General features: G+C 41.0%; 1 protein-coding gene across 2 annotated transcripts in view; it reads right to left on the reverse strand.

Annotated features, from left to right (window-relative positions):
- Nucleotides 1-9,805, reverse strand: part of LOC117426176 (histone deacetylase 4-like) — a 278,893-nt gene extending 269,088 nt beyond the window's left edge. For both annotated transcript variants that reach the window (XM_059033464.1, XM_059033462.1), the window contains exon 1: nt 9,642-9,805. The gene's annotated coding sequence lies outside the window, so the exon portion shown is untranslated. The remainder of the gene's footprint in view (nt 1-9,641) is intronic.
- Between the last annotated feature and the right edge of the window lie 16,689 nt (nt 9,806-26,494).

Consider the following 26,494-nt stretch of genomic DNA (forward strand, 5'->3'; position numbering starts at 1 on the left):
CAATACGTATCTGCCCCACAATAATACCGACACGGTCACCAGTCCTGGGTGCATGCAGTAGTGCTCGTGGTGGGTGATACAGTTTATTTTGTGACAGTAGTGCAGTGTTGTTCCGGCTAGTGCTGACCCTCAGCGACAGCTCCGGAATCGTGTTAGCCATCTAGTTATTTACAAACAAGACAAACAAACACTCACGATACTGAAACAGTGGTTACAGGGTCTCTCAGTCCTTCTTGGTTCACAAACACAAACCAAAACGAAGGAACAGATTGTGATTCTCCGCCCCCTTTTATGCCATCACACATGACCCCTTAAACAAGTGCAACCGCTTCTCCAATCTGCAGGTGCCACGTTGTTTCCCTTCCGGGTCAATGCATTATTGCAACGGAGTCTCACCTTCATCCAGACTGGCCGACTTCCCGACCCTGGGAAAGAACTGTCAGACCAGCCTGTCCAACGAACTCTGTTCTCGCTGCTTAGCGTCCTCACAGGTCGGGAGGGAGATTTACAACCAAGAATCATTGTATTTCTGTCATATTGGCCTACTGCATGAATAAAATATCTACACATTTAGTTTGAGGAATAGGAAAAAGCTGGGAGAGCTGGGAATTCCTAGCACCTGATCTTCGTGCTATTTTATTTACCCAGTAGCTCTACAGTATTTCTGGTTTCAAGTGGTATAGTAAGTGCTTGGTTGACCATTCTACTAGCCTACAGTATATGGGCTTTGGAATGTTCAAAAGGAAAAATGTATGCATACTGACATTCTAAAATATGTCTTTGTGACAAGCAGCCTAGAGTGGTGACGTCAGACGCAGGGAAATAACACAGACTGGACGGAGGGGTATGGTGATTGCGCTGCTGCGCAGTTTAATGACAGACAGTAAATAAAAAGGTTGAAGCAGACACAAAAACAGGACACGGCACTGATGCCAAAATAAACAGATAAACAAAACAAGACACAAGACTAAACACTAACAAGTATCGTGCTGGCCCTCCAGGAGGATAGCGATTGCTTAAATTCAACCTCTCTCTCCAGTACCTCCTCGCTGTGCACCTAACCCCCCAGTGCGTGAAAAGGTGCGCTTTTTATACATCTGTACCAAGACTCAATTGCTAATCAATCATTAAATTGGAGTCTCGGTACAAAACCTTTTGTTTTGTTTTATTATTATTAAATATCCTTCATTTCCTAGCCTGACGTCACCACATGAGCCATCGTGTCACACAGCCCCTGAAGTTTTGTGAATAGGGCCCAATATTAATACTACAAACAAAAAATCTGTTTGGTTTATTCCTTTTCATACAAGTTATCTTGGATCAAAAAATAGCATGTTACACAGCAGCAAGAGCAGAGCCTGTATGTGTTAGTTAATATGATTCAGAAGTACTTATTCCATCATCATTCTCATTTTCCTTTGCAAAGAGGACATTTGTTTTTCTCTTTAATACAGGGAGTTAATTGACTGTGGTTGTGGGGAACAGCAGGAGATCCTTTTGGGCAAATAGTTATAAAAGTGTGTGGTGGAATAGCTTTCTATTCTATTCATGCCACACAAGTATGCAAATAACCCTCATGCTGAGTTAGTAATGACACTGTGTGTGTGTGTGATTGCAAGTTGGTAAATCTTCCATTGGAACGGCTATTATTATCTTATAGGCATGGAAACAATGCTACAGTATAGCTGACAGTAACCTATGCCAAACCCCTCTATTAGCTGATCAGAAAGTCCAGGCTAGTGTTGCACAGATTATTGATTAACCCTTTGCAATCCTATGTCAGACCAGGTCCGACATTACAATTTTCCATTTCCGGTCCGATGTCGGACAGGGTCAAAAAGACGTAACGCACAGGTCTCTTGTCATTTTTTCTCCGGAAAAAGCCAAGAAAACCATTCAATGGCCGAGTGAGACAGATAGGAGACGAGAGAAGCCGAAAAAAAAGGGGCGCATCTGAGCAATACACTTAGCCCCAGCACCACAGAGATAACACGGCCATAAACAATGTGAAAAAGACGTAACGCACAGGTCTCTAGTCATTTTTTAGCAGACAAGCCTGAAGGGACGAGAACCATTTCACTCTACAGGTGAAATGACCCAGATTGTGCAAGGCAATCTAAAAGCATGTGTTTCTTTCAAAACTGCACATTTGAGAACGAAATTATGAATTGATGTGCATAGCAGAACAAAACTATTTTAGTGAGTTACATACTTTAAATCTGTAGTTTCTGGTTCAATAAATAATTATCAATTTAAAAATGTGATTACCTCCAACAGTAAAATGATCGACTGATAGAATGTTTTACGTGGAGTTTACGTGCATGGTAGTTATGGGAACTGTCTGAACAAAACAAAAAGGCAATACAGAAGGTATTTAACCTGAAATACTGCATTATCTGCATCACTGGTTGAGGGTACGATTATCGATGTTGATTTTTCCAACTCAATTCCCATCACTTGTCTAGGCCCTTCTACTGCAAACATCAAGGTAAGTTCAAGTATACTCCAGCTGCATTGCAGACAGTTGGGAAGGCACCAGCAGTGCTCTACAATGTTGTATTTGAAATATTTGCATATCCTGAAAGAATGTAAAAAAAACAAGTGAATAACCAAGGTTCTTAGCACAATAAAAGGGGAGTCAGTCACAATGCTAACACAGCTGTCAAAGGTTATTCATTATAAATCACTGGTTAGCGTTGGAGATTTTAAATTGGGGAGAAAAAAAAAGGGGTAAAGTAAACGGTCAAGAATTCTAACGAAATGGCCCGGGTGGCGCATCTGCGTGGAGTGCAGGATGCGCCCTATAGCCTGGAGGTTGCCGGTTCGAGTCCAGGCTATTCCATTGCCGACCGTGAACGGGAGTTCCCAGGGGGCGGGCTTGACTGTAAGGTGCCCCGAGCTGTGTTGTCCTCCGACGCTGTAGCTCGTGGTTGGCTGCAAGGTCGGGCCTGCAGAGTGAAAAAAAAGTGGTCAGCTGACGACACACGCTTCGGAGGACAGCGTGTGTTCGTCTTCGCTGCTCCTGAGTCACCGCAGGGGTGGTAGTGGCGAGCTGAGCTTAAAATACAATTGGATATATCAAATTGGGAGAAAAACGGGGTAACATCAATTGGCGACTACTACATTTATTTAAAAATATATATACAACAAAATGAGGTTTCTAAAGCTGGGTAGGTTAGTATCCAGATTCACAAAACGAAGCAGATGTGTTTTAGCATAGAAGCGCACTTTTATTTAAGTCCCAACAACCAGAAAAACAGTGTGACATCACAGGTGACAGACAGCTTCCTCTGTGGCCTTGCTTACAGGTAGAGAGCACTTCCTCTCTCCACAGATGCCCAGCTCTCCCTGTTATCTCTGCAACAGATCTAACACATGTCAATCTGCACCAATTTATAATTGTGTCGATTGACATAATACTGGTAAATTACTCGGGGTGTTGTTATCTGCCTGTTCATTCATTAGCTGTTATATTTACATTGGGAGGAGTGTGCAGCTACTCACAAAACCTCAACCACCTGCCAATATTTAAACAACAATATATAAAGAACAAGTTCGAGCCTTTTCCCAGGCAGCCCAACCCTTGAAATATATTTCAGTAGTCACAGATACATAATTGTGCACAGCTTTAAACTAAACAGAATATTCAGTTTATTCACCTCGAAAGTTAGTACAGTAATCCGTCGCGTATCCGCCCGTCACATATCCACCCTAACCGTTTATCCGCCATGATCAACCTCTTCAGCAACGTTAGTTTATTATTGAACAGTGAAGATTAGTTCAGATATTGTAGATCCTACCAAAGTTTTCATACACTGTGTTGTATACGCTCTGTGCGCTGCCATTGCTGGTAGTGTCAAGTGAGCTGCTCATATGTGTTGATATGTAAATAAATCCTGTTCTTTGAGCTTGTCTGCATACGACACGCCTTTTAAACCCGGGATAATTCTGGTTGCTCTTCTTTGCACTCTTTCTAGAGCAGCAATATCCTTTTTGTAATGAGGTGACCAGAACTGAACACAATATTCTAGATGAGGTCTTACTAATGCATTGTAAAGTTTTAACATTACTTCCCTTGACTTAAATTCAACACTTTTCACAATATATCCGAGCATCTTGTTGGCCATTTTTATAGCTTCCCCACATTGTCTAGATGAAGACATTTCTGAGTCAACATAAACTTCTAGGTCTTTTTCATAGATTCCTTCTTCAATTTCAGTATCTTCCATATGATATTTATAATGCACATTTTTATTGCCTGCGTGCAGTACCTTACACTTTTCTCTATTAAATGTAATTTGCCATGTGTCTGCCTAGTTCTGAATGCTGTCTAGATCATTTTGAATGACCTTTGCTGCTGCAGCAGTGTTTGCCACTGCTCCTATTTTTGTGTCGTCTGCAAATTTAACAAGTTTGCTTACTATACCAGAATCTAAATCATTAATGTAGATTAGGAATAGCAGAGGACCTAATACTGATCCCTGTGGTACTTCACTGGTTACCTCGCTCCATTTTGAGGTTTCTCCTCTATCAGTACTTTCTGTATCCTGTATCTTTCTAAACAAGGGATTTAGGGAAGCTCCCTAATAAAAGCTGAATCTCAAAACAATAATTGTGTGAATATAGTAATTGGTACAGCTGTGTATAAACAGGATTCATTCATCCGCATTTTTACATCCAGTCATTAGTCCTAGAAAATGTATTTGGGTTTCCACTTTGCTCTAGACCAATGAAACATGACAGGTGTGAGTGGTGTTGGAGACCGTGGGGAAGAGAATGGCATTAATGAACCCTTGCGATATCACAGGAGGTACTGTCTGTGGCCTCATTGGGCTCTTACTAAAGCACAAACCATCCTTTTACATGTTTTTTATTATATGCTAAGTTGTTCTGCTCTATGTCACGTTTTCCCTCAGCATATCTGTAACCTGGTCAGTTCAGGCGACTTTTAAAATTGCTTTTGTTTGATTTTAAAACTTATCTACTTTTATCGATTCAATATTTAAGCCTTTTGGGTAAACATTGAAAAAGTAGACTCGATTTAATAGTCACCTTACATTTAGTATGTGTTTCAAATGTCACTTGCACTTTTTAATTACAGTGGTTTGCGATGCATCTAGATACTATAAATGACAGCAGGTAATAGTGACCAAAGATGTTCTTTCACATGTAAGTATTTATTGCCTACATACCATAATGTAGTTGATAACATCAGTCTCTAAGGACCTTATTTAACCTGCAAAGTCATTAATCTAAATCAAAGTTGATATTTGTTTCGGAGTTTGCTGTCTGTGTATGTTAATTATTTATGTTGATTACATCGTTATGGAATTTTGAGTTTAAACTCAGGGGACCTGTGTGATTTTATTTACAGTACCAAAAGCATCTGTACACAGAAATAAAAGTCCTCTCGTGAATGAAATGCAGCACTTTGATTGGCTCCAGTTGGCTAATGATGACAATGTGGATTCTAATTAAGCATTAATATACCAAGTAATTGCCACTGCTGAGTTAATAATGCTATTATAAACCAAACAAATGTTTTTGTGCATAAGGACATATAATAATCTCAGGGCCTAAAGAACTGAGCTACAAAGATCGGCTGAAAGAACTGAATCTATTTAACCTGGAACAACAAAGAATTAGGAGGGCTTGATTAAAGTCTTTATAATCTGAAGAGGTATTGACATAGTTAAGCCGAACCAATACTTAAAGCGCAGTACAGAAACCAGGACTAGAGGACACAGTTGTAAATTAAGTGGAGATACTCAGGACATAGGGAAGGAGACACTTCTTTACATAGAGAGTGGTGAGGGTATGAAATGGACTACCTCGGCAGAATTGCTTGGATCCTTTAAAACTGAACTTGAAAAAGTTCCTAGATCAATCAGCTACTAGGAACTGGATGAGCTTAGATGGGCCGAATGGCCTCCTCTTGTTCATAAACGTTCTTGTTTTCTGATGTTCTCAAATATTTTAGACTGGATCGATGTTTAAAAGTGAGTTTTACATTTCTTATGCCCCATTATTTTTTAGAGGGCATCTACTGTAGGACAACTCTACTCAGAAACTGATGTGACTGAGATGATCTGTGAAGTTTATAATTTAGATACAAAGTGGAACTTCAGCTACAGGTAGACTCTTCTATGAATTCCAGTCAGAAATACTCAGGGTGGAGCTGTTAAAATACCCAATGATTTCCAAACCCAACCCTAATGCCAGCATATCCTAAAAACATTGCTTTTGGGAAGAAACACCTTGGGGTGATTACACAAAGGACAGTTGATGTAGTCCCTATAATGTGTATCTTATGTGATTACTGCTTATGGCTGAAGCAAAGCTGATGCAGGATTTGTGGGTTACACCTCTCTATTGTGGATGCTGTGCAATGCTCTCAGCTATTGTAAGCCAGAAAGTTAATTTGCAATTTTTACAAGCACCTATAAAAAAAAAAAATGCTCCCAGTACATCCCTGCATGATAAAATGTAGTAATCAGGTGACTCCCAAAAAGAGTATGCTACAGATGAGGGTGAATAAAGAGTAAAGGTTTATTTTAATACAGGACACTGAATTAGGAACTCATTTCTATCTTTTGTTTCGACTTGCACAGCATTCTGGTCGATACAGCTTGTGCACTACTTCCAATCTGGTAAAAGTGACAGGGAGCATGGTTTGACTTTCACTACTGGTGGAAAGTCTGGTTTCCAATGGGGCTGCTGCAAAGACCACTCTGCAGTATTTTTATGTTTAATCAACTGGCAGGGATCCACAGTTGTCCTAGGCTACCAGACAGAGGGAAGTAGACATTTTGATCGACCAGCAGCTGGGAGTCCTGTGTTATTTAATGTAAATGAAATGCCTCACGGGGAACAATTGATTAGCAACAGCCACAAATTGGTTGAAATTGTTATTCTATAAAAGGGTATTAGGCCATCTTTAAAAAAAAAATGTGCTGCTTACCAAAAACCTTTAGTAGATGTTTTCCGCTTTCTGTTTTGGATAATTTACAGATTTCTTTGATTACTTTAGTAGGGTGTGGTACAGCAATCCTATATTTTGTATTATAATGGCCTTGGCCTTCTATCCTTGCGTTAGGCAAGTGGGTCATTCCAAATAATTAGATCTATGCCACTGGGTGTCAACCATGACCTTTAAAGGAGGTGGAGCATTGTTGTAATTATCGCAAAACTACAAACAGATCAGCAGCCAGTTGTACAGCAAGCACTGTATTTACACAGATATATTAAAGAACAAATAGCTTCACATTTCACTTTCCTTTCCTTTTTATATTTGTATTAGTTTTAAATAGTTCCATTTTTTGAGTTGTACTGACATTTTTTACATGGGAACTGGGAAAGTGCTTTGAAAATCAGTAAATTAAAAGTTCTGGAAACTCTGATAAGTTGCTGGGCAAACAATTGAAAGCAATGTCCCAGATCATTAAAAAAAAAACCTCAAGATTCAAGCAACAGAACTACTTAGAATGATTGCAAATATATAAAAATGATAAGAGAATGTAAAAATTAAACTGTTTAAATGTCATTTGAGGTAGTGATAGAACAACTAATAATTTGATAGTCGAATATTCGATTAGGCTGACTGTATTTATTATTATTATTTTATTATTTATTTCTTAGCAGACGCCCTTATCCAGGGCGACTTACAATTGTTACAAGATAACACATTATTTTTAAAGTGTGTTCCTCTATTTCTGAACACCCCCTTTTATCCCCAACAATATTCTTAATACCAAGTTTTCAGTTGGATAAGCAATTATCTGGTTGTATGGAAAAATGTGCAGTGTGACGCCTGCCTCCACTATATCCTCACCACAGGGGATTTCATTAAATAAAAAGTTCCTTTTGTTAATTACAATTTTGAGAATGGCTTTTTAAGTACTCCTTACAAACACAAGCCCATTCATTCAAAAAAGTTGGCAGTTATTGCTAATTCATCATGAATTATTCAAATACTACAATTTCCGAGCTATTTAAAAAAAAGGGGCGAGTCATTTAACATTATAAATTATTCATATGGTGTCTGACAAACTAAACTTGTAATATTAATACCAAAGGCTTTAAAACCCAGTAACTTTTGAACAAATTTCCCAGGTCCCAGTTTTCCAGATTATTTTTTAATGTTTACAGTAAGTCTATTCTGTCTCCAGACTAAAACTACACTGCCTCTTCAGTAGAGTAACCATACCCCCACAGTGTCCTTTAAGTAGCACAGTAATTGAGGCCGAGACAGGACCCTTTTATCTGTAGCACATTAAATTAATTTGAAGAAACATTTCAAACTTATTTATGGCTTCACATTTTTAAGCACATTATGAACTCAACTATTACCTGAGTCTATATATTTTATTTTTATTTAAACCTTTTAAATGGTATATCACACGTACTTTCAATAAAAACGGTTGATTTAGGCTAGTATTAACAGTGATATTTATACCATAGTTCAAAACGCTACAGAATGATACACAAGACACACATTCTGGCAGTATACATTTTTCCGATAACTGAGGTTGCATTAAACATAATATTAGCTCAACAGGACATGTGTTTCGGTATTCAGGTTTTACATTTACATTGGCGGTATGCTCTAACGTTTGTGTTTGTTTGTTTGTTTTCATCATTGTGCCTGAATGAATGTCTTAATTGCCAGGAAATCATTGTAAATAAATATAGTAAAATGAACTGGCATTTACTTTGCTAAACGTTTACTTATACTGGTACAGCATTTTGAATCGCCGGGAATTAGTTTGGTGTTTTCAAATCCATTTCTTTCCTCTTTTTTAGAATTAGCAGTATTGAACCTTTTGAGTGTCTTTATACTGTCTATTTAGACTAGGTATTTACCAAGCAAGCAAAACAAAATTGCGGACCGGTGAACACGCAAGGACCGAGTAACAAAATAATGTACAATTTCCAATCATCAACACCAATGCTTTAAGATATCTAACAGAAACATACGTGCAATGTATGCAGTGCATGAATCGTATTTAAATACAGTATGCGTGAGAATCGTGTTGTGAGATATGTCATAACGATTATTATTCCAGTCCTAAAGTAATTAAAATACAAGCATGTTCACTTCACATTCCTAAGTGTTTTTTTTTTGTTGGGGTTGGGCGGGGGGCGTTAACACAAAATACAGAATTGTACAACTGTGCACCCTCATTCACAATAAAAAAAAATAAAAACATTGATAAACATTTTAAACACACCCACTCAAAATACTACCAATACCATTGAAGAGCGACGAGACCAACTGGGAGCCCGCCCTTCCAGACCGCTCAGGCTACCAAATCATAGGATTGAACGATTATCAATCACATCCTACTTCAATCAGTCCCGAATGTTTATTGGCCAGCGTCGCAGCAGACCGTTAAACTCCAGCCCACTTTGCTTGAACATTCTAGTTTGGCGGAGCAGGACCGATTCGCAAAAAAAAAAAAAAAAAAATGCACAGCGTGAGCAGAAGTTAAACACAGTACAAAAACACACCTCGTTACCATACGATATAATGCAAACCAACACAGGCTTACAGTTTTTTAAACAAATTGTATTCAATTGCAATTTAAATTAGGATCAATGAGGAAATAGAGCAACACCACTTTCAGTCAAAGCTCACCTACCTGCTTTGTAAGGCGGTTACTCCTAGCTGAAAAATGCAAGATATGTTAATTCCCGTTGGAGAGTGCGCCAGCGTAGAATTCACTCACTGACAGATTCCGCCATACTGGATTTTGGTATAATAATCACGTGTCGCGCTCCTGCATTTGTGTTAGGGGCGGTGCTACTCGTCTGGATGTCTGTACTACTATCTGTTACTATGTGTTTTTGAAATGTAGCATGAGCGTGTGCGGTACATTCCTCGCTACAACTCGGCTGCAATTATTTGATTAATTATTTCGTTTTATAAGTATTCTGTTAATATAATGTAATATTTTTCCACAACCATCACCAGAACATCTAACAGAAGCCAACAACACTGTACAAGGGAATGAAGGCTTAGCCAGCTTGACTGGGTATCACAATACTATTGGAATATGCTTTACCCCCTTGTAAGTGGTCTTAATACTGTGTAAGTACGTTAAACTGTTAATTAGCACTTTGCTATAATAAGATATATAACAGAAGACAGTTTTGTTCGATGTAATTGTCACTGAGAAAAAAAAAAAAGTGGTTCTTAGGTGCTGAATATTATTGCATTCAGCATTTAGCTGGGTATGTAAGATTTCCCTCAGCACCTCAGAGCTACTTTCCTTCCGAGTCAACCAGTGGAGACTAGAGTGGGCTTCATAAGTTACAAACACAGACCTGTATGCATGCCTCTCACGCCATAATCCAGTTGCAATGATGATGAGACTGTATCGGGCTCTATGAAAAGTCACATTTAACTCCTGAATCATACCCCTCTTACCCGTGCTTAATAGCTATTGTAAAAATAAATCTTAAATGGAACTCAAGACTTGTGGTTGATATGTTCTATCACCATTTTGAAAAATACTAAAATGAGATGTTCTTTCTCATATAAGCATGTGTTTAATGGTAATTACCAGTAAAGGAGACTGTAGAATAGGCTTAAAAGATGCAAACCATCCTACATGTGTACTCAATCCTCAAACCATATTATTTTTAATCCCTGTGTGCTGGCACTACTATAAACAGATTTGCACAGGTATTGTCCAGTTTAAAAGGGCCATTGTATGTACCTTATACTGAGGTGAGACACAAAGCTTCACCGTGGAAATCTGGACAGCATACTTAGGATAATACCTTTTGGTAAATTGAGTAAGTGTCATGTTAAATGCAACCACTACAAAGCAAGACTACAGAAATAAAGACCCCCACCCACAAGACATTTTGTGCATGTATATTTATTGCCTGCATACTACTGTGTAATGTACTTTGTAACATCAATCTCCCAGGACCTTATTTAGTCGTTAATCTCAATCAAAGTTCATATCTGTTTCGAAGCTTGCGGTCGGTGTATATGTTAATTATTTATGTTGATTACGTCGTTCTGGATGACCATGTGGATTCTAACTAAGCATTAATGTAGCAAGTAATGACCACTGCTGAGTTAATAATGCTATTATGAACCAAACAAATGTTTTTTGTGCATAAGGACATATACTAATCCCAGGGTCTGAAAGAACTGAATCTATTTAGCTTGGAACAAAGAAGAATTAGGGGGAACATGATTGACGTCTATAATCTTAAAAGGCTTTGACATAGTTCAGAGGAATCAATACTTTACAGTACAGTAACCAGGACCACAGGACAGTTGGAAATTAAGTGGAGATAGACTTAGGACAGAGGGAAGGAGACACTTCTTTTCACAGAAAGTGGTGAGGGAATTGAATGGGCTACCTAGTCATGTTGTTGAGGCAGAATTTCATGGATCCACCACCTTGAGAAAGTTCTGAGATCAATCAGCTGCTGGGAATCAGATGAGCTTAGATGGGTCAAATGGCCTCCTCTTATGGTCTTTTGTTCTTATATATTTTGTACTGGATCGATGTTTAAAGCAAGTTTTACATTTCTTATATCCCATTGTCTTATAGAGGGCATCTACTATAGGACAACTATACTCTATAACTATACTAATAACTATAACTATACTATAGAAACTGATGTGACTGAGATGATCTGTGAGATTTTTAAATTTAGACATAAAGTGGAACTTCAGCTATAGGTAGACTCTTCTAATAATTGCAGTCAGTTAGAAATACTCAGGGTGGAGCTGTTTAAAATATCCAATGGTTTCCATAATGCCAGCATATCCTTAGATCTCTCTAAAAAAAAACTTTGCTTTGTGGAAGAAATGCCTTGGGGTGATTGCACAAAGGACAGTTGATGTAATCTCTTGTAATGTGTATATTTTTATGTGATTACTGCTTAGGATTGAAGAAAAGCCTAAGTCAGATTCTGAATGGGTGGGCGGGGGTTACACCTCTCTGTTGTGAATGCTGTGCAATGCTTTTACCTAATTTAAGCCAGAAAGTTAATTCTCAACTCTTACTAGCACCTATAAAAACTTGTACCAGTTCATGTTTTAAAATGAAAATACATGTTTGCTAAAAGCATGTGTTTTTTCTTTCAAAGCTGCACATTTGAGACCTATATAATGAAGGGATGTGCACTGAGAACCAGAACATTTCTGGAACTGTTTTGTTAGCTAAGAAATTTTAAAATAATGACTTAGTATGAGCAATACTAGGAAGAGAATACTTTCCTTTGTTTATGTCAGCACTTTAGCATTCGTAAGCAACATAATTATTCAGCAATTTGTACATCATAACAAATGCATTCTCATAAAACTAACCAATGTCATTCATGTTGATATTCTACATAATCTGTATCCCCAGTGAACTGAGTAAGTTTGTGAATTCATTGTGCATCTTCAGTAATTACAACAGCTTACCTATTATCAGGGATGGTGTGAACAGGGGGTCCAAAATCCCCACAATAACTGCAAAGGACCCCACAGAATAACACTGCTTTGTGATCACTCTTTGGAAGAATTAATTAGAGATCTTAGAAAAAATCTTATTTTAGTTCTGTTTTTCATCACATCCTTGAAACTTATTTTTAAAACGTTTGAGCTAGACAAGATTCATAGCAATGTGTTCTCTACTAAAGACCATTACAAGGTGCTTCTAATTAGTTCCTCACAAGGGGGAACTAATTAGTGAGACTAAGGGTAAGCGAGTGAGACTGATTTGATTATTAGTCTCACCTTCTCTACCTGTGCGAACTTCCTAGCTGGCAATTGTGTTGTGATTGGCTAGTTGAATTAATTGCTGCTTGCATGTTTTTATTAATTACAGGAAAGCTCACACAGGTGTTGAAGGTGAGACTAATTAAATTAATTAGTCTCACTCTCTTACCTTTAGTCTTAAGCACTAGAAACATCTGGTAATGCTATTTTATTATTATTATTTTATTATTATTTATTTCTTAGCAGACACCCTTATCCAGGCTGACTTACACTTGTAAACAAAAAATACATTTCAAGAATCGCAGTACAAGTATTAATACAATTAAGAGCAAGATAAAATATAATGATTCAGTTCTAGTAAGTACAAGTATATTACAAAATACAAATCAATATCAGAACAGGTTACATAGTTACATCAGGATACGATTAAATGCAAAATACTACAGATTGAATAACACTAGTGGCAGATTACAGTACAGTACTCTGTAAAGTACAGGATTAAATGCAGTAAAATAGGGAGCAGATAAGTGCAAGTAAAGCGCATTAAGGAAGAGTGATAAAGTGTCCAGAGGGAAAAGAGGCGTTCTACAGGTGCTGTCTGAAGAGGTGAGTCTTGAGGAGGCGCCAGAGGGTGGACAGGGACTGGGCAGTCCTGATATCTGTAGGAAGGTCATTCCACCACTGCGGGGCGAGGGTGGAGAAGGAGCGGGCTCTGGAGGCAGGGGAGCGTAGAGGAGGTAGAGCCAGTCTTCTAGTGCAGGAGAAGCAGAGAGGTCGAGGGGGAGTGTAGGGAGAGATGAGGGTCTGGAGGTAGCTGGGTGCAGTCTGGTCAAGGCATGTGTAGGCGAGTACAAGAATCTTGAACTGGATGCAAGCAATGATCGGGAGCCAGTGGATTGAGCAGAACGGTGGAGTTGTGTGGGAGAAGCAAGGCAGAGAGAACACCAGGTGAACAGCAGAGTTCTGGATGAGCTGGAGCAGATGGGTGGCAGACGCAGGGAGGCCAGCCAGGAGGGAGTTGCAGTAGTCTAAGCGGGAGAGTACCAGGGCCTGGACAAGGAGCTGGATGGCGTAGTTGGTGAGGAAGGGTCGGATTCTTCGTATGTTGCTCAGGAAGAATCGGCAAGTGCGTGCCAGAGTGGAGATGTGCTGGGAATACGAGAGGCAGGGGTCCAGGGTGACTCTGAGGTTCTTAGCTGAGGAGGAGGGAGAGAGTGTGGTAGATTCCAGAGGAATGGAGATAGAGAGATCAGAGGAAGGGGAGGAGGAGGAGGGAAAGAAAAGGAGGTCAGATTTAGAGAGGTTGTTTGAGGAGATGCGAGTGCATCCAGGAGGAGATAGCAGACAGACAGGTAGAAATAAGGGAGGGGATGGTGGAGTCAGAGGGGGGGAAGGAGAGGAAAATCTAAGCATCATCAGCATAGAAATAGTATGAGAAACCATAGGATGCGATGAAGGGGCCCAGAGAGCAGGTGTAGAGAGAAAACAGGAGAGGACCCAAGACTGACCCTTAGGGGATTCCTGTTGAGAGAGGGCGAGGTGTGGAGGTTGCTCCACGCCAGGTTACCTGGTAAGTGTGGTTGGAGAGATAGGAGGAGAACCAGGCCCAAGCAGTGCCAGAGATTCCCAGGTCAGCGAGAGAGGATAGTAGAATAGAGTGATCGACAGTGTCAAAGGCAGCAGAGAGGTCGAGAAGAATTAGGACAGAGGAGAGAGAGGCAGGTCAGGCAGAGTTTAGTGAGTTAGTGACAGACAGGAGGGCGGTTTCAGTGGAGCGAGCAGAGCGGAAGCCAGATTGGAGAGGGTCGAGTAGAGAGTGGTAGTTGAGAGGGTTTGCATAGTGTAGTCGGTTCCTGGAGCGGGATGTTCCTTTTAGTGGGACTAGTGCTCGCCGTTTGTGTGGCAAACTTTTATTTTTAGCTTTGTTTTATTTTCATTGTTTATTAAATCCGACACTAGGATTACCATTGTTGGTACCCTAGCATCGGGGCCTGTGTTGTGTAAAAGATTGGACCCACTCGGGTTCGTTGCCCCTTTAAGAATACGACCCAGGACACTGATATGGATTTTTCAAGCGCTGACGCGCTATTTTTAATAAACACAAAATAAAACAAAACATAAAATAAACACCTAGCTCTGTACGAGCACTAACTAACACACAGGAACACCCTTCCTAACACGGGACAGCTAAGCTGTTTTCCCGACCTTTCCAAAACACCCGGTTTTACACCGCACTTACTTTCCTTCTCTTCAATGGCTACTCGGAGACAGAGCACCTCTTCTGCCTCCTTCTACTCAGCAGCCTCGAGCAGACTGCCTGCTCTCCTTTTAAACTCCGCACCTGGGTCTAATTCTCCAATTAAGCCCATGTGCGGATGATCATTAATAATAAAACAATTAAACTAAACAATAAAACAATTAGCAAACTAAATGAAACAATAAATCAATACAATCTAACAATTAACAAATCAATTAGAAAATTAAATGAAACAATAAAGCAACACAATACAAAAAGGTGCATTCTCTCTCGCAGGGAGGTTTTAACCCCCTCCCTGCTGTCTCTCACAACCCGCTATCTTACACATCCCCCCCCCTTGTCTTTACAAGACACAGGCCACGAGACGGCCACCTCCTCCCCTAAAACACAACCACCCACGTGGTCCACGTCCCGGCTCAGCCAGGTAGGGACCGCGCACCGGCGACGAGGGACCCCACCGGTTTGTCAGGGGCGACCGGAACGACAACCGGGGCACTGGAGGCTGCAGCAGCGGGCAGAGGTCTGCAGCTGGGACCCAGTGCAGCGACGTCCGGTCAGCAAGGGGAAGCGAAGCAGTGACCAGGTGGAGCGTAAGCGACGTCTGGGAGCAGCGCAGCGACGTCTTAGTGTCCGGGAGGAGCGGAGCAGGGGACCAGGTGGAGAACTGTGCCCGATTCTGCCGACTCCTGGGCTCCAGGTCTAGTGACGGGAGGTCCAGGCTAACCGACAGGGTGTCCAGGAGCAAGGGGTGAGGGACTGGATGCAGCGACGCCGGACTGGACCGTAGGGGTGGTGGTCGGGGCTGTGGCGGAGGTATGCTTTTCACCTCCTCCCTGGGGTCCGGAAGCAGCAGCTCCTCCCCTCTGGGCACTGGCAGCGGCAGCTCAGCCCCTCTGGGCTCTGGCAGCGGCAGCTCCTCCCCTCTGGGCTCCGGAAGTGGCGGCTCCTCCCCTCTGGGCTCCAGAAGCGGCAGCTCCTCCCCTCTGGGCTCCAGAAGCGGCAGCGGCAGATCCTCCCCTCTGGGCTCTGGCAGCGGCAGCTCCTCCCCTCTGGGCTCCAGAAGCGGCGGCTCCTCCCCCTCTGGCTCCGGCAGCGGCAGCTCCTCCCCTCTGGGCTCTGGCAGCGGCAGCTCCAATTCTGTTGGCTCCCTTCTCTTCACTGGAGCCAACCCCATCTCTCTCTCCCATCTCTTAAGTTGCTCTCCCTGAGCAACAGCATTCCGAGTGATCTGCTCGATCATCTGTAGCAAATCCATTTCTGGGTCTTAGGGGCGCCCACACTCTCTGACACCAAATGTAAAAGATTGGACCCACTCGGGTTCGTTGCCCCTTTAAGAATAAGACCCAGGACACTGATATGGATTTTTCAAGCGCTGACGCGCTATTTTTAATAAACACAAAATAAAACAAAACATAAAATAAACACCTAGCTCTGTACGGGCACTAACTAACACACAGGAACACCCTTCCTAACACGGGACAGCTAAGCTGTTTTCCCGACCTTTCCAAAACACCCGGTTTTACACCGCACTTACTTTCCTTCTCTTCAATGGCTACTCGGAGACAGAGCACCTCTTCTGCCTCCTTCTACTCAGCAGCCTCGAGCAGACTGCCTGCTCTCCTTTTAAACTCCGCACCTGGGTCTAATTCTCCAATAACGCCCAGGTGCGGATGATCATTAATAATAAAACAATTAAACTAAACAATAAAACAATTAGCAAACTAAATGAAACAATAAATCAATACAATCTAACAATTAACAAATCAATTAGAAAATTAAATGAAACAATAAAGCAACACAATACAAAAAGGTGCATTCTCTCTCGCAGGGAGGTTTTAACCCCCTCCCTGCTGTCTCTCACAACCCGCTATCTTACAGTTGTTATTAAATTTGCGTGCCTGTGCGGCGTGTCAACACCCACTGCTCTGTGTCTGATTCAGTATTATTCAGTGACGACCCATGGATGTAGCATTGGCCTGTTACACTCTTTCAACAGTTTTGTTTTTTCTGTTTTTTTTTTAAGGTTAGCTCAGATGGTGACATCTTCTAAACTTGAAAGTTCCCCATCTTGCTGTCTCTCTTAAGCGGCAGTGCATTGTTTGTTTGCTGCAAGACATTTTGAGGTCTGTCTCATCCAAAGGACGGCATGTTTTAGAGCACAGTGCCTCTTGAACAACTTGCCGAAACACCAATCAAGCAAATCTGGAAGAGAGAGAGTGACCACCCCCACCCCCTTAATAATGAGCTTGCACTGTACATAACAAAAAATATGTATTCTTCGGGAAGGTACCATTAAATTGAAGTGTGATACCCATGTGACAGAATTCAGTGTGTCAAGCAGGGAGTGGAGTAGAACAGGATTAGCTGCAGCTGTAATTGTGATGAGCAGCTGTTTTCTGTGGGAAGCTGCAGCCTTGTTGCCTGAAGCAATCACTGCCTGCCTGTTGTCTGCACCGAAGCCTGTTTTACTGGGGTGTGGGAGGGACCCATGGAGGTTATCATTAAAATATCACTTTTTGGAGTTTAAATGTGTGAACCTTCACCAGCAACACACTACTGTCTCAGAACAGTAAGATGTAAGATGTCAGTTACATGAATTTGCGCTTAAAGTGATGTAGCTAACAAAAGAATTCCTGCACTTCCATTAGTTACTGGTTGAAAGAATATCAATAGGAGAAGAGACTAGCTAGTTAAACTACAGCCTCCAGGTGAAATGATTAAGAAAGTGCAACATAAGTTGAAAAGCATGGCTTGCAAATAGAGATTTCTTTAACCAACTATATTACCAAATACAGCATTGTAAAATAAAACTGTTAATACTGCACATTTGAGACCCGAACAAACCACAGTGATGATATGTTAAATTATTCTGTTAGTTACAATCATTTTAAGAACACCACTGACCCCCTTTCTTCTGTTGAAGCTCTTCGGTTCTTTGCTTATGGGAACATTGCATATTTGAAAGAAGTTGCTGATACTCCAACGACTGGTTTTATTGACCCCAATTAGCACTAATCGTGGAATACTTTAGGGTTAGGTACATTACCTGAATTATGGTTAATTAAGATCTGTTAAATCAGCCATAAGGCCTGTAGTTCACACTCACACCAATGGTTTAGCTGCAATTTGGAAAAGGTACAAGGATGCAGCAGTAGTTTATCTAGCTGAAACATTTGAACATCCTGCATGTTTCCAAATAATGCATATAGTTTCCTTTACTGTATCACATTCTGTCTATCACCGTGATATACAGTGGTTTGCAGAAGTATTCACCCCCCTGCAGCGTTTTCACATTTTGTTGGTACCTGAGTGTACTCCACAACGCTTTCAAATTAGACTTTACATGTAGAATCTACACAAACTACTCCACATTGATAAAGTTAAAAAAAATGCATATAGAATATAAATAAGTAAGATTTACAGAGAAAAACTGATTAATCTCAGTTGCATAAGCATTCAACCCCTTTGCTACTGCAGCCCTAAATCAGCTCACGTGAAAATGATTTGTTTGAAAGGTCACAAAATTAGTGAAATGTTGTGTACTCAAGGTGGTTGAACTTGTAGATAATTTCCCTCAGGTATATAAAGACTTTCAAGCTGAAACTCACATAGTGATCCAAAAAAGCAACCATGAAGACCAAGGAGCTTTCAAAACAAGTCAGGGATAAAGTGGTAGAGAGGCACAGAGCAGGAGAAGGGTACAAGAAAATTTCAAAGGTGCCAATTATCCCTCTCAGCACAATGAAGTCCATTATTAAGAAGTGGAAGATGCATCATACAACCCACACTACCCAGATCAAGTCACCCTCCCAAACTGATCAGCCAGGCAAGCAGGGAACTGGTTCGGGATGTCACTCTGAAGCCAACAATGACCTTGAGAGATCTGCAAAGTTCTGTGTCTGAGACGGGAGTTAGTGTTCACACATCAACAATAAGCCGGTCCCTACACAAAGCTGGTCTGTATGGATGGGTGGCAAGCCATTACTCAAAAAAGCCTCATCTTAAAGCACGTATGGAGTTTGCGAAAAAGCATGTAGATGATACTGCAGACATGTGGAAAAAGGTTTTGTGTTCAGACGAGACAAGAATTGAACTTTTCAGTCCAAATTCCAAGCGTTATGTCTGGCACAAGCCCAACACTGCACATCACCCAGTCAGCACCATCCCAACTGTCAATCATGGTGGTGGCAGCATCATGTTATGGAGATGCTTCTCTTCAGCAGGGACTGGGAAGCTTGTCAGGATAGAAGGGAAGAATGGATGGTGCAAAGTACAGGTGAATCCTTGAGGAAAACCTGTTTGAGTCAGCCAAGACTCTGAAACTGGGGAGGAAATGCACAGTTCAGCAGAACAATGACTCGAAGCACAAAGCCAAAGCCACAGTGGAGTGGTTGAACAAGAAGAGAATTAATGTTCTTGAGTGGCCCAGTCAAAGTCCTGACTTGAATCCAATCGAAAATTTATGGCAAGACTTGAAGATTGCAGTCCAACGACGATCCCAATAATGGGCAATAATTTCACAATCCTACTGTGCAAGGCTAGTACAGACCTAGTAAAGACCTATCCATAAAGACTCAAAGCAGTAATTGCTGCAAAAGGCGCATCTACCAAGTACTGCCTTAAGGAGCTGAATACTTATGCAATCAGTAAATTACGTTTTGTATATTTTCTTTGCAAGTTTTGCTGACATTTAACCTCCTGCTCATATAACAGTGTTAAGTTTAACCACTACAGCTTTGAATAAAAAAAGTTTGTTTGAAAAACTGTGCATACATTATTTGTAATTCAACAGAATGTGACATTATTGGTAGGGGGTTGTGGCAAAGTGGTGATTGATTACAGGTACGTGCAGTGCAGAGTGGATACAAGAACACACAGACAATGATTTTTCAGGTGCAAGGGTGTTTATTGATTTATTATACAATGTCCAGATCCTTATGGCAAACACCTGTAAATAATGAATGATGGAAGTGATACAACGGCGTGTATCACTTCGTTTGTAATCCTCGGGTTTGACCCGAAACCAAATAACAAAAGTCCAAGTTCTATTACACCCACACGAAACACAAAATACAAACACAGTTACCAGTGGATGTAAATTCATGTAACTGACATCTTACATCCGGATCTTTAGTAGCAGTCTAAAATAACAAACAAACAGTTTTTACTCAGACAACTAAAACACAACACTCACATTTTTAGCAACACAGGATACTCATTCTAGGTTTGTTCTAACCATTTACAAAGGAACAGATCACTTACACTATGTCCCCTATTTATACCCTCGCTCATGACCCCTAGGTTAACGAGCGCATCCGCTCCTCCAATCCTCAGATGCCACGCCGTTTACCGTCTGGGTCATTGAGTTTGGGTACTGTAGCTTCGCCCCTTTCCTAAATGACCGACTTCCACCTACCCTACGGAATAAATTGACGTGCCATTTAGTTAAGGGTACTCTGTTCCTTTTACACAGCGCACTCACAGGTCGAGAGGGAGATCTAACACCAAGAATCATGTGATCTCTGTCACAGGGGTGAATACTTCTGCAAACCTATGTATGTTTAAACACATTCCAGATTGCTTTCATATTTTGTCATGAAATCAGATGAAAATACATTTCTGTTGCCAGTAACTCTAAAATGAAGGAGTAAGTTATTTAAAGCCTTTTCAACATGGGTTTATAAAAAATAAAAAGTTAAATATATTATTATAAGTTATCTGGGGTGATATACACAGCTCTTTTAATGTATCGTACAGGACAATGAAGCACACGCTATGGACACATTCACAAAAGCTGCAGGCGGTATTTAAATTCTAAATAATTTAAGGTTTATTTATATTCCAAAATGTGTTTGTCAATTTAAAAAACACTTCACTCTTTAAGTACAGCATATGAGATTAGAACGAGCAAATGTATTCAAAACATTCTGTACATTATATTGAATGCATGCAAAAGGAAACATTATTTTACCTGGCAGATATCAGTTAAACAAAAAAAAAATCATGTTTGCTATAATGTACTTGTGAGACCTACTTATGTACAGGTAGTGGACAAAAAAATGGAAACACCAATGTAAAGTCACTTAATAGGGCGTTGGGCCACTATGGTATCCCGCTCTGTGGAGTTCTCAGTAGACGGTTTTTGATGAAACTGGCTGCTCGCGCCCCAGGTTGAAATTTGCAGTCAATTGATCTGCACTTGCTCGCCTGTTTTGTCTTGCACTTTGAATTAATGCACGGATAATACGATCCTGGAGTATGCGCTTCCGCTCACTGTTGCCCTTTGCTGATGATGTCTTTCCCTAGGAGTTCCATGCCGACATCACTTTAGACATTGTTGCCCGTGAAACATCAGCAAGTTGAGCTGTCTTAGTCACTGAAGCTCCTGCCAAACACGCTCCAACAATTATCCCTCTTTCAAAGTCACTGAGGTCTCCTCTTGCAGCCATGCTAGCCATAATTATAGGCAACCAGGCCTGTCCAGCATTTTTATACATGACCCTAAGCATGCTGGGATGTTATTTGCTTAATTAATGCATGAGCCACACCTGTGTGGAAGCCCTTGCTTTTAATATACTTGGTGTCCCTCATTTACCCAGGTGTTTCCATTTTTTTGTCCATTACCTGTACCATGGGTGAGGCTGGGTATGAACTGCCGACCACACGCACCATAAGTGAGCGTTGAGAGAAATATTGCTACTTGTCTATAGTAGGTGCCTTAAAAGTTTTTTTTTTGTTTGTTTGTTTTTTTAATTTAGTAAATCACCAATTATTTTTATTATTTTCTCCCAATTTGGCATATCCAATTATTTTTAGGCTCAACTCACCGCTACCACCCCTGCGCTGACTCGGGAGCGGCGCAGATCAACACACGCTGTCCTCCGAAGCGTGTGACGTTAGCCGACCGCTTTTTTCACACTGCAGACTCACCGTGCAGCCACCTCAGAGCTACGGCGTCGGAGGACAGTGCAGCTCTGGGCAGCTTAGAGGCAAGCCCGCAGGCACCCGGCCAAAGTACAGGGGTCGCAGTGAGCCGAAGACACCATGGCCAACCTAAGCCCTCCCCGCCCCAGACGGCGCTCGGCCAATGGTCATCGCCCTTTGGAAGCTCCCGTCTACGGTCGGCAATAGAATAGCTTGAACTCGAACCGATGACCTCCAGGCTATAGAGCACATCCTGCACTCCACTCGGAATGCCTTTACCATATGCGCCACACGGCATGGAAATCACAATCCTGGAGTATGCGTTTCCGCCCACTGTTGCCCTTTGCTGATAATGTCTTTCCCTTGGAGTTCCATGCCGACATCACCTTAGACATCGTTGCTCGTGAAACATCAACAAGTTGAGCTATCTTGGTCACTGAAGCTCCTGCCAAACGCGCCCCAAATATCACCCCTCTTTCAAAGTCACTGAGGTCTCCTCTTGCAGCCATGCTAGCCATAATTATAGGCAACCAGGCCTGTCCAGCATTTTTATACATGACCCTAAGCATGCTGGGATGTTATTTGCTTAATTAACGCATGAGCCACACCTGTGTGGAAGCCCTTGCTTTCAATATACTTGGTGTCCCTCATTTACCAAGGTGTTTCCATTTTTTTGTCCACTACCTGTATGCTAGCTATGCTGTGCGAGTCTGTGTTCTGCAGCAATACCCCTCTCAGTCAACCTGAAAGAAAAGAAACGTGAAAAAAAAGACAGTGGAATACAAAAACTATACTTACCTGAAGATTCCATGGGGAAATCCAGAGAAGACTTCCCAAAGAACCTTTTTTTTTAACCCTTGTTTAGCGTATGTATTGTTTTTTGTTGGTTTACAGACTAGATGGGGAAATAAAAAGTCTAAGTTTAGTTAATACCCGGATGAGGGTTAGGATTTTATTTTCCTTTTTATTAATTTCAGAATTGCTTCATTTGAATAAAATTACCTCTTGCTTCCATTGAAGTCCTGTTTCCTGGTCTCATCTGCGCAGTGATTGGTCAGAATACTTAAATATTTGAACATACAGTTCACAGCGTCTTAACCACTATGCAAAAGAACCAGGCTTGTCTGCAGGTTATAGAGATTTTAACCTCATCTCTCTGGTTCAAAATCATTAACGGCAGTGCATGATATAACATCATTACGCATAGCGAATGGAAACGCATGGCAAGTAAAATATAAGGATTTATGTCATTAGTTTTACACCTTGAAGCCTGTATTTAATGGAATCTGTCACAATCCAGTGTTTACATTCACAGTATATGGACTCACAATCTGACACTAAAACCACCTCTATTTCTCTCTGTTCTGAATAGTAAAGAAAACCGTCGCGGCCAGCTCATGCTGATACTCTCCTCTGAGGAAAGTGACAGCAGTAGTGACACCCAGACACAGCAGGCAACAGAGTGCATGACTTCAGAAATACAGTGCGTCAGCCTCAGCAGGGACTGGATAATTCCCAGTTCAAAGAATGATGTGCGTGGGGTTTATTTCTTCTAATAGGCTTGGGGTTTACACAAATTAGTGGAACATCTTTTCAGAGCTTTCTAAAAACAGTGCTGTCTGGGCACCTTGAGAATTGCCCAGTTTATTTTTTATTTAAATACTCTGGGCCCTATTTTTAAACAAGTTCAAAATGCAAGATTTCTGAGACGAATAAAAGGTACTTAGAAACTTACTGGGTACTTGAGTGCTCACCTGGTAAAGAAACATACATCAGGTGAGTGCATGTTAGAGTTCTGCCTGTGCAGTGTTGTTGTTTATCACTGGGGAGTCCACACTGCTTCTCCTCAACATAGGCCCCGTGTGACTAAACACATAGCAATATGAGCTGCCTGCACTCATTAGCTGGTTTGTTTGCATGTGGCTCTCCAATATCCTTCAGTTCCTTTGTAGTTGGCCATGCAGGCACCTATTAAGCTCATATAAAGTTCAGTCTGTACACTTATTTTACTCATGTGTTGGAGGGCTTCAAAAGTGGTTGGTCAAAACTCTTTTTTATAAATAAAAGCCATGTATTGCCAGAGAAAATAATAATGGTTTGGGGATATATAATTCTGAACAGCTGGTATATTTGTTTCCTGGTTCACCTCACCTACCAAATATCATGGCATCCCTTAATAAATAATCACCTCCTCTTCAAATATTAACGAAATCAATAACTTCCTCTCGTTCTCTTTTGTTTGTGCTGTTCGGCTACAGCTTCCCACACCTCGATCTCATCCATATGCAGCTTCTGATGGCAACCCGAATCGCTCTTTTCTCCCGGTTGTATGCCCCTTCCTGCAGTGCCCCTATCTTGAACTCCTTGTGACCCTCGCCACAGACTTTATATAGTGAGTGGCTAATTAAACATTGTTTGAACCTTTAATTGAACCAACAAGTCATTCGCTTCTTACAATTAATTTAAAATGACAGTTGGTCTGAGAAATGTCCAGCAGCAGTTAGTGAATTACAATAAAACACACACAACACATAAAATCGTGATCAAAATAACAAATCAATTCAAACATACAAAATTGTAAAAAGAAAAAGCAATTAAGTAAAACACTCAATCGTCATAATAATAGATATTAAATAATCTACACACGCTTTTGTCAACCGTGACACACTTCACTGCTGAATTGGTCGCTGTCCTCAGCAATCTCATTGATACAAACCTTCTGTATACCTTGCAGGAGGCCTCCCCCTATTCTCCTTCCTCAAGGGGGATGCTCCTTCACAAGCACCTCGTGTGAACAAATAACCCCACACTGGCTGCAATGCTTCTTCTCCCTGGGGAGGTCTATCAAACACCTCCTGGGGATACAAAATACAGGGCCTCTACAAGTTTCTATGCAAAATCCTGATAGGACCATCTTTTCCTTCTGAATTGACTTTATAGACAGGGGCTTGTGGGTCAGTCTGGCCTACTACTACATAGGGTCCACTCTCCCACCTATCAGCCAATTTCCCTCTACCCCTCCTTCGTTTATTAGATACCAGCACCATTTCCCTGGGCAACAATGGGGCATCTCTAGCGGTACGATCATAACGGCCCTTAGACTGGTCAGCAGCCTGTCCTGATCGCTTCCCTGCTTGTTGATAAGCACTGGACAAATTTACATGGTGCTGTGCAACCCACTCATTTAAGGTTCCCTCTCTCTCTACTTCTGGGGTACCAAACACCACATCTGTAGGAAGACGAACATGTCTTCCAAACATTAGGAAAAAGGGCGTGTACCCACTCGTCTCGTGCACTGTATTATTATACATGTGGAATAATTCAGTTAAGTACTGCGGTCACCTATTATGTTTCTCTATCTCTAATGTGGCAAGCAAATTTAACAAGGTTTGATTAAACCGTTCACAAAGCCCATTGCCATGGGGATGATACGGGGTTGTCCTACTCTTTCGGGCACCATAATACTGCCACAAGTTCTTAATTAGTTCCGATTCAAAGTTTGTACCTTGGTCCGAATGGAACCTACTGGGGCACCCAAACGGCTGAATTCTATGCTGCCATAATACACAAGCTGTCGTGATGGCGGTCTGATCCCAGGTAGGGATAGCCCAAGTAAACTTTGTGAACATGTCTGTCACTACTAAAATATACTGGTAAGAATCATCTGGTCTACTAAGAGATAAGAAATCCATAGCCAACACCTCTTAAGGGACAGAAGTTTGAATGGGAACTAACTTAACCTTACACTCTGGTCAAGCTTTCCGCAGGTTACAGTGGTTCCAAGTTGTATGCCAGTGCTCCACGTCCTTCTCCATCTTGGGCCATCTTAGTTATCTGCAATAAATTCACCCGATGTTTAATTTTTAAACTCTTATTGTGTTATTTTATATACTGTTATTTTTGGCTTCAGGAGTTGCTACAGGGTCAGTAAATAAAATAATAAAAAAAACCTCCCCGTTTATTATCACTGTGGAAACCTGATAATCCTAAACTACATGGACAGTGCAAGAAACTGACGCTCTGGTAGAAATTTTGGTCAGACACCAAAATCTTGCCGAACTTGACAAAACTCACAAAATAGTAAAGCATATTCAATCTTTTCTCAAATTACTTTGTTTAATGCCGACATTAGAACAACCGTGCAGAATTGGGTAAACTGCATTCTCCTACTGTAGGCATTCAAGAAATGTATTCATTAAATTAGCGAAATGCTCCCCAGCACTTTCTTCCACAGCAACATGTAAGAATATAAAACATGCTATATTAAAAACCGGAGCAATACATCAATAGCTGCCATCTTTCAATATGCCTTGCAGGATACTGTAAACATTCGTTTCACACACCATATAAACGAGCTGAGTGCACTTGCAAACTGCATTATGAACACAAACTGATTCTGTTCTGAAAAAAAACAAAAGATGGAAGAAAAAAACACTTTAGCTCGCATGCATATTCTTTCATGATGGTTTAGTAATGTGTACGGTAACAAAAGAGAGCTCCCACGTCTCAGATAAAAACAGTGGCTAAACGAAGCCTTTCAATATATGCTATTGTGTTATTTCAGACATTTAACATGCACA

This window comes from Acipenser ruthenus, chromosome 11 (genome assembly GCF_902713425.1).
Source record: "Acipenser ruthenus chromosome 11, fAciRut3.2 maternal haplotype, whole genome shotgun sequence".
Lineage (NCBI taxonomy): Eukaryota > Metazoa > Chordata > Actinopteri > Acipenseriformes > Acipenseridae > Acipenser > Acipenser ruthenus.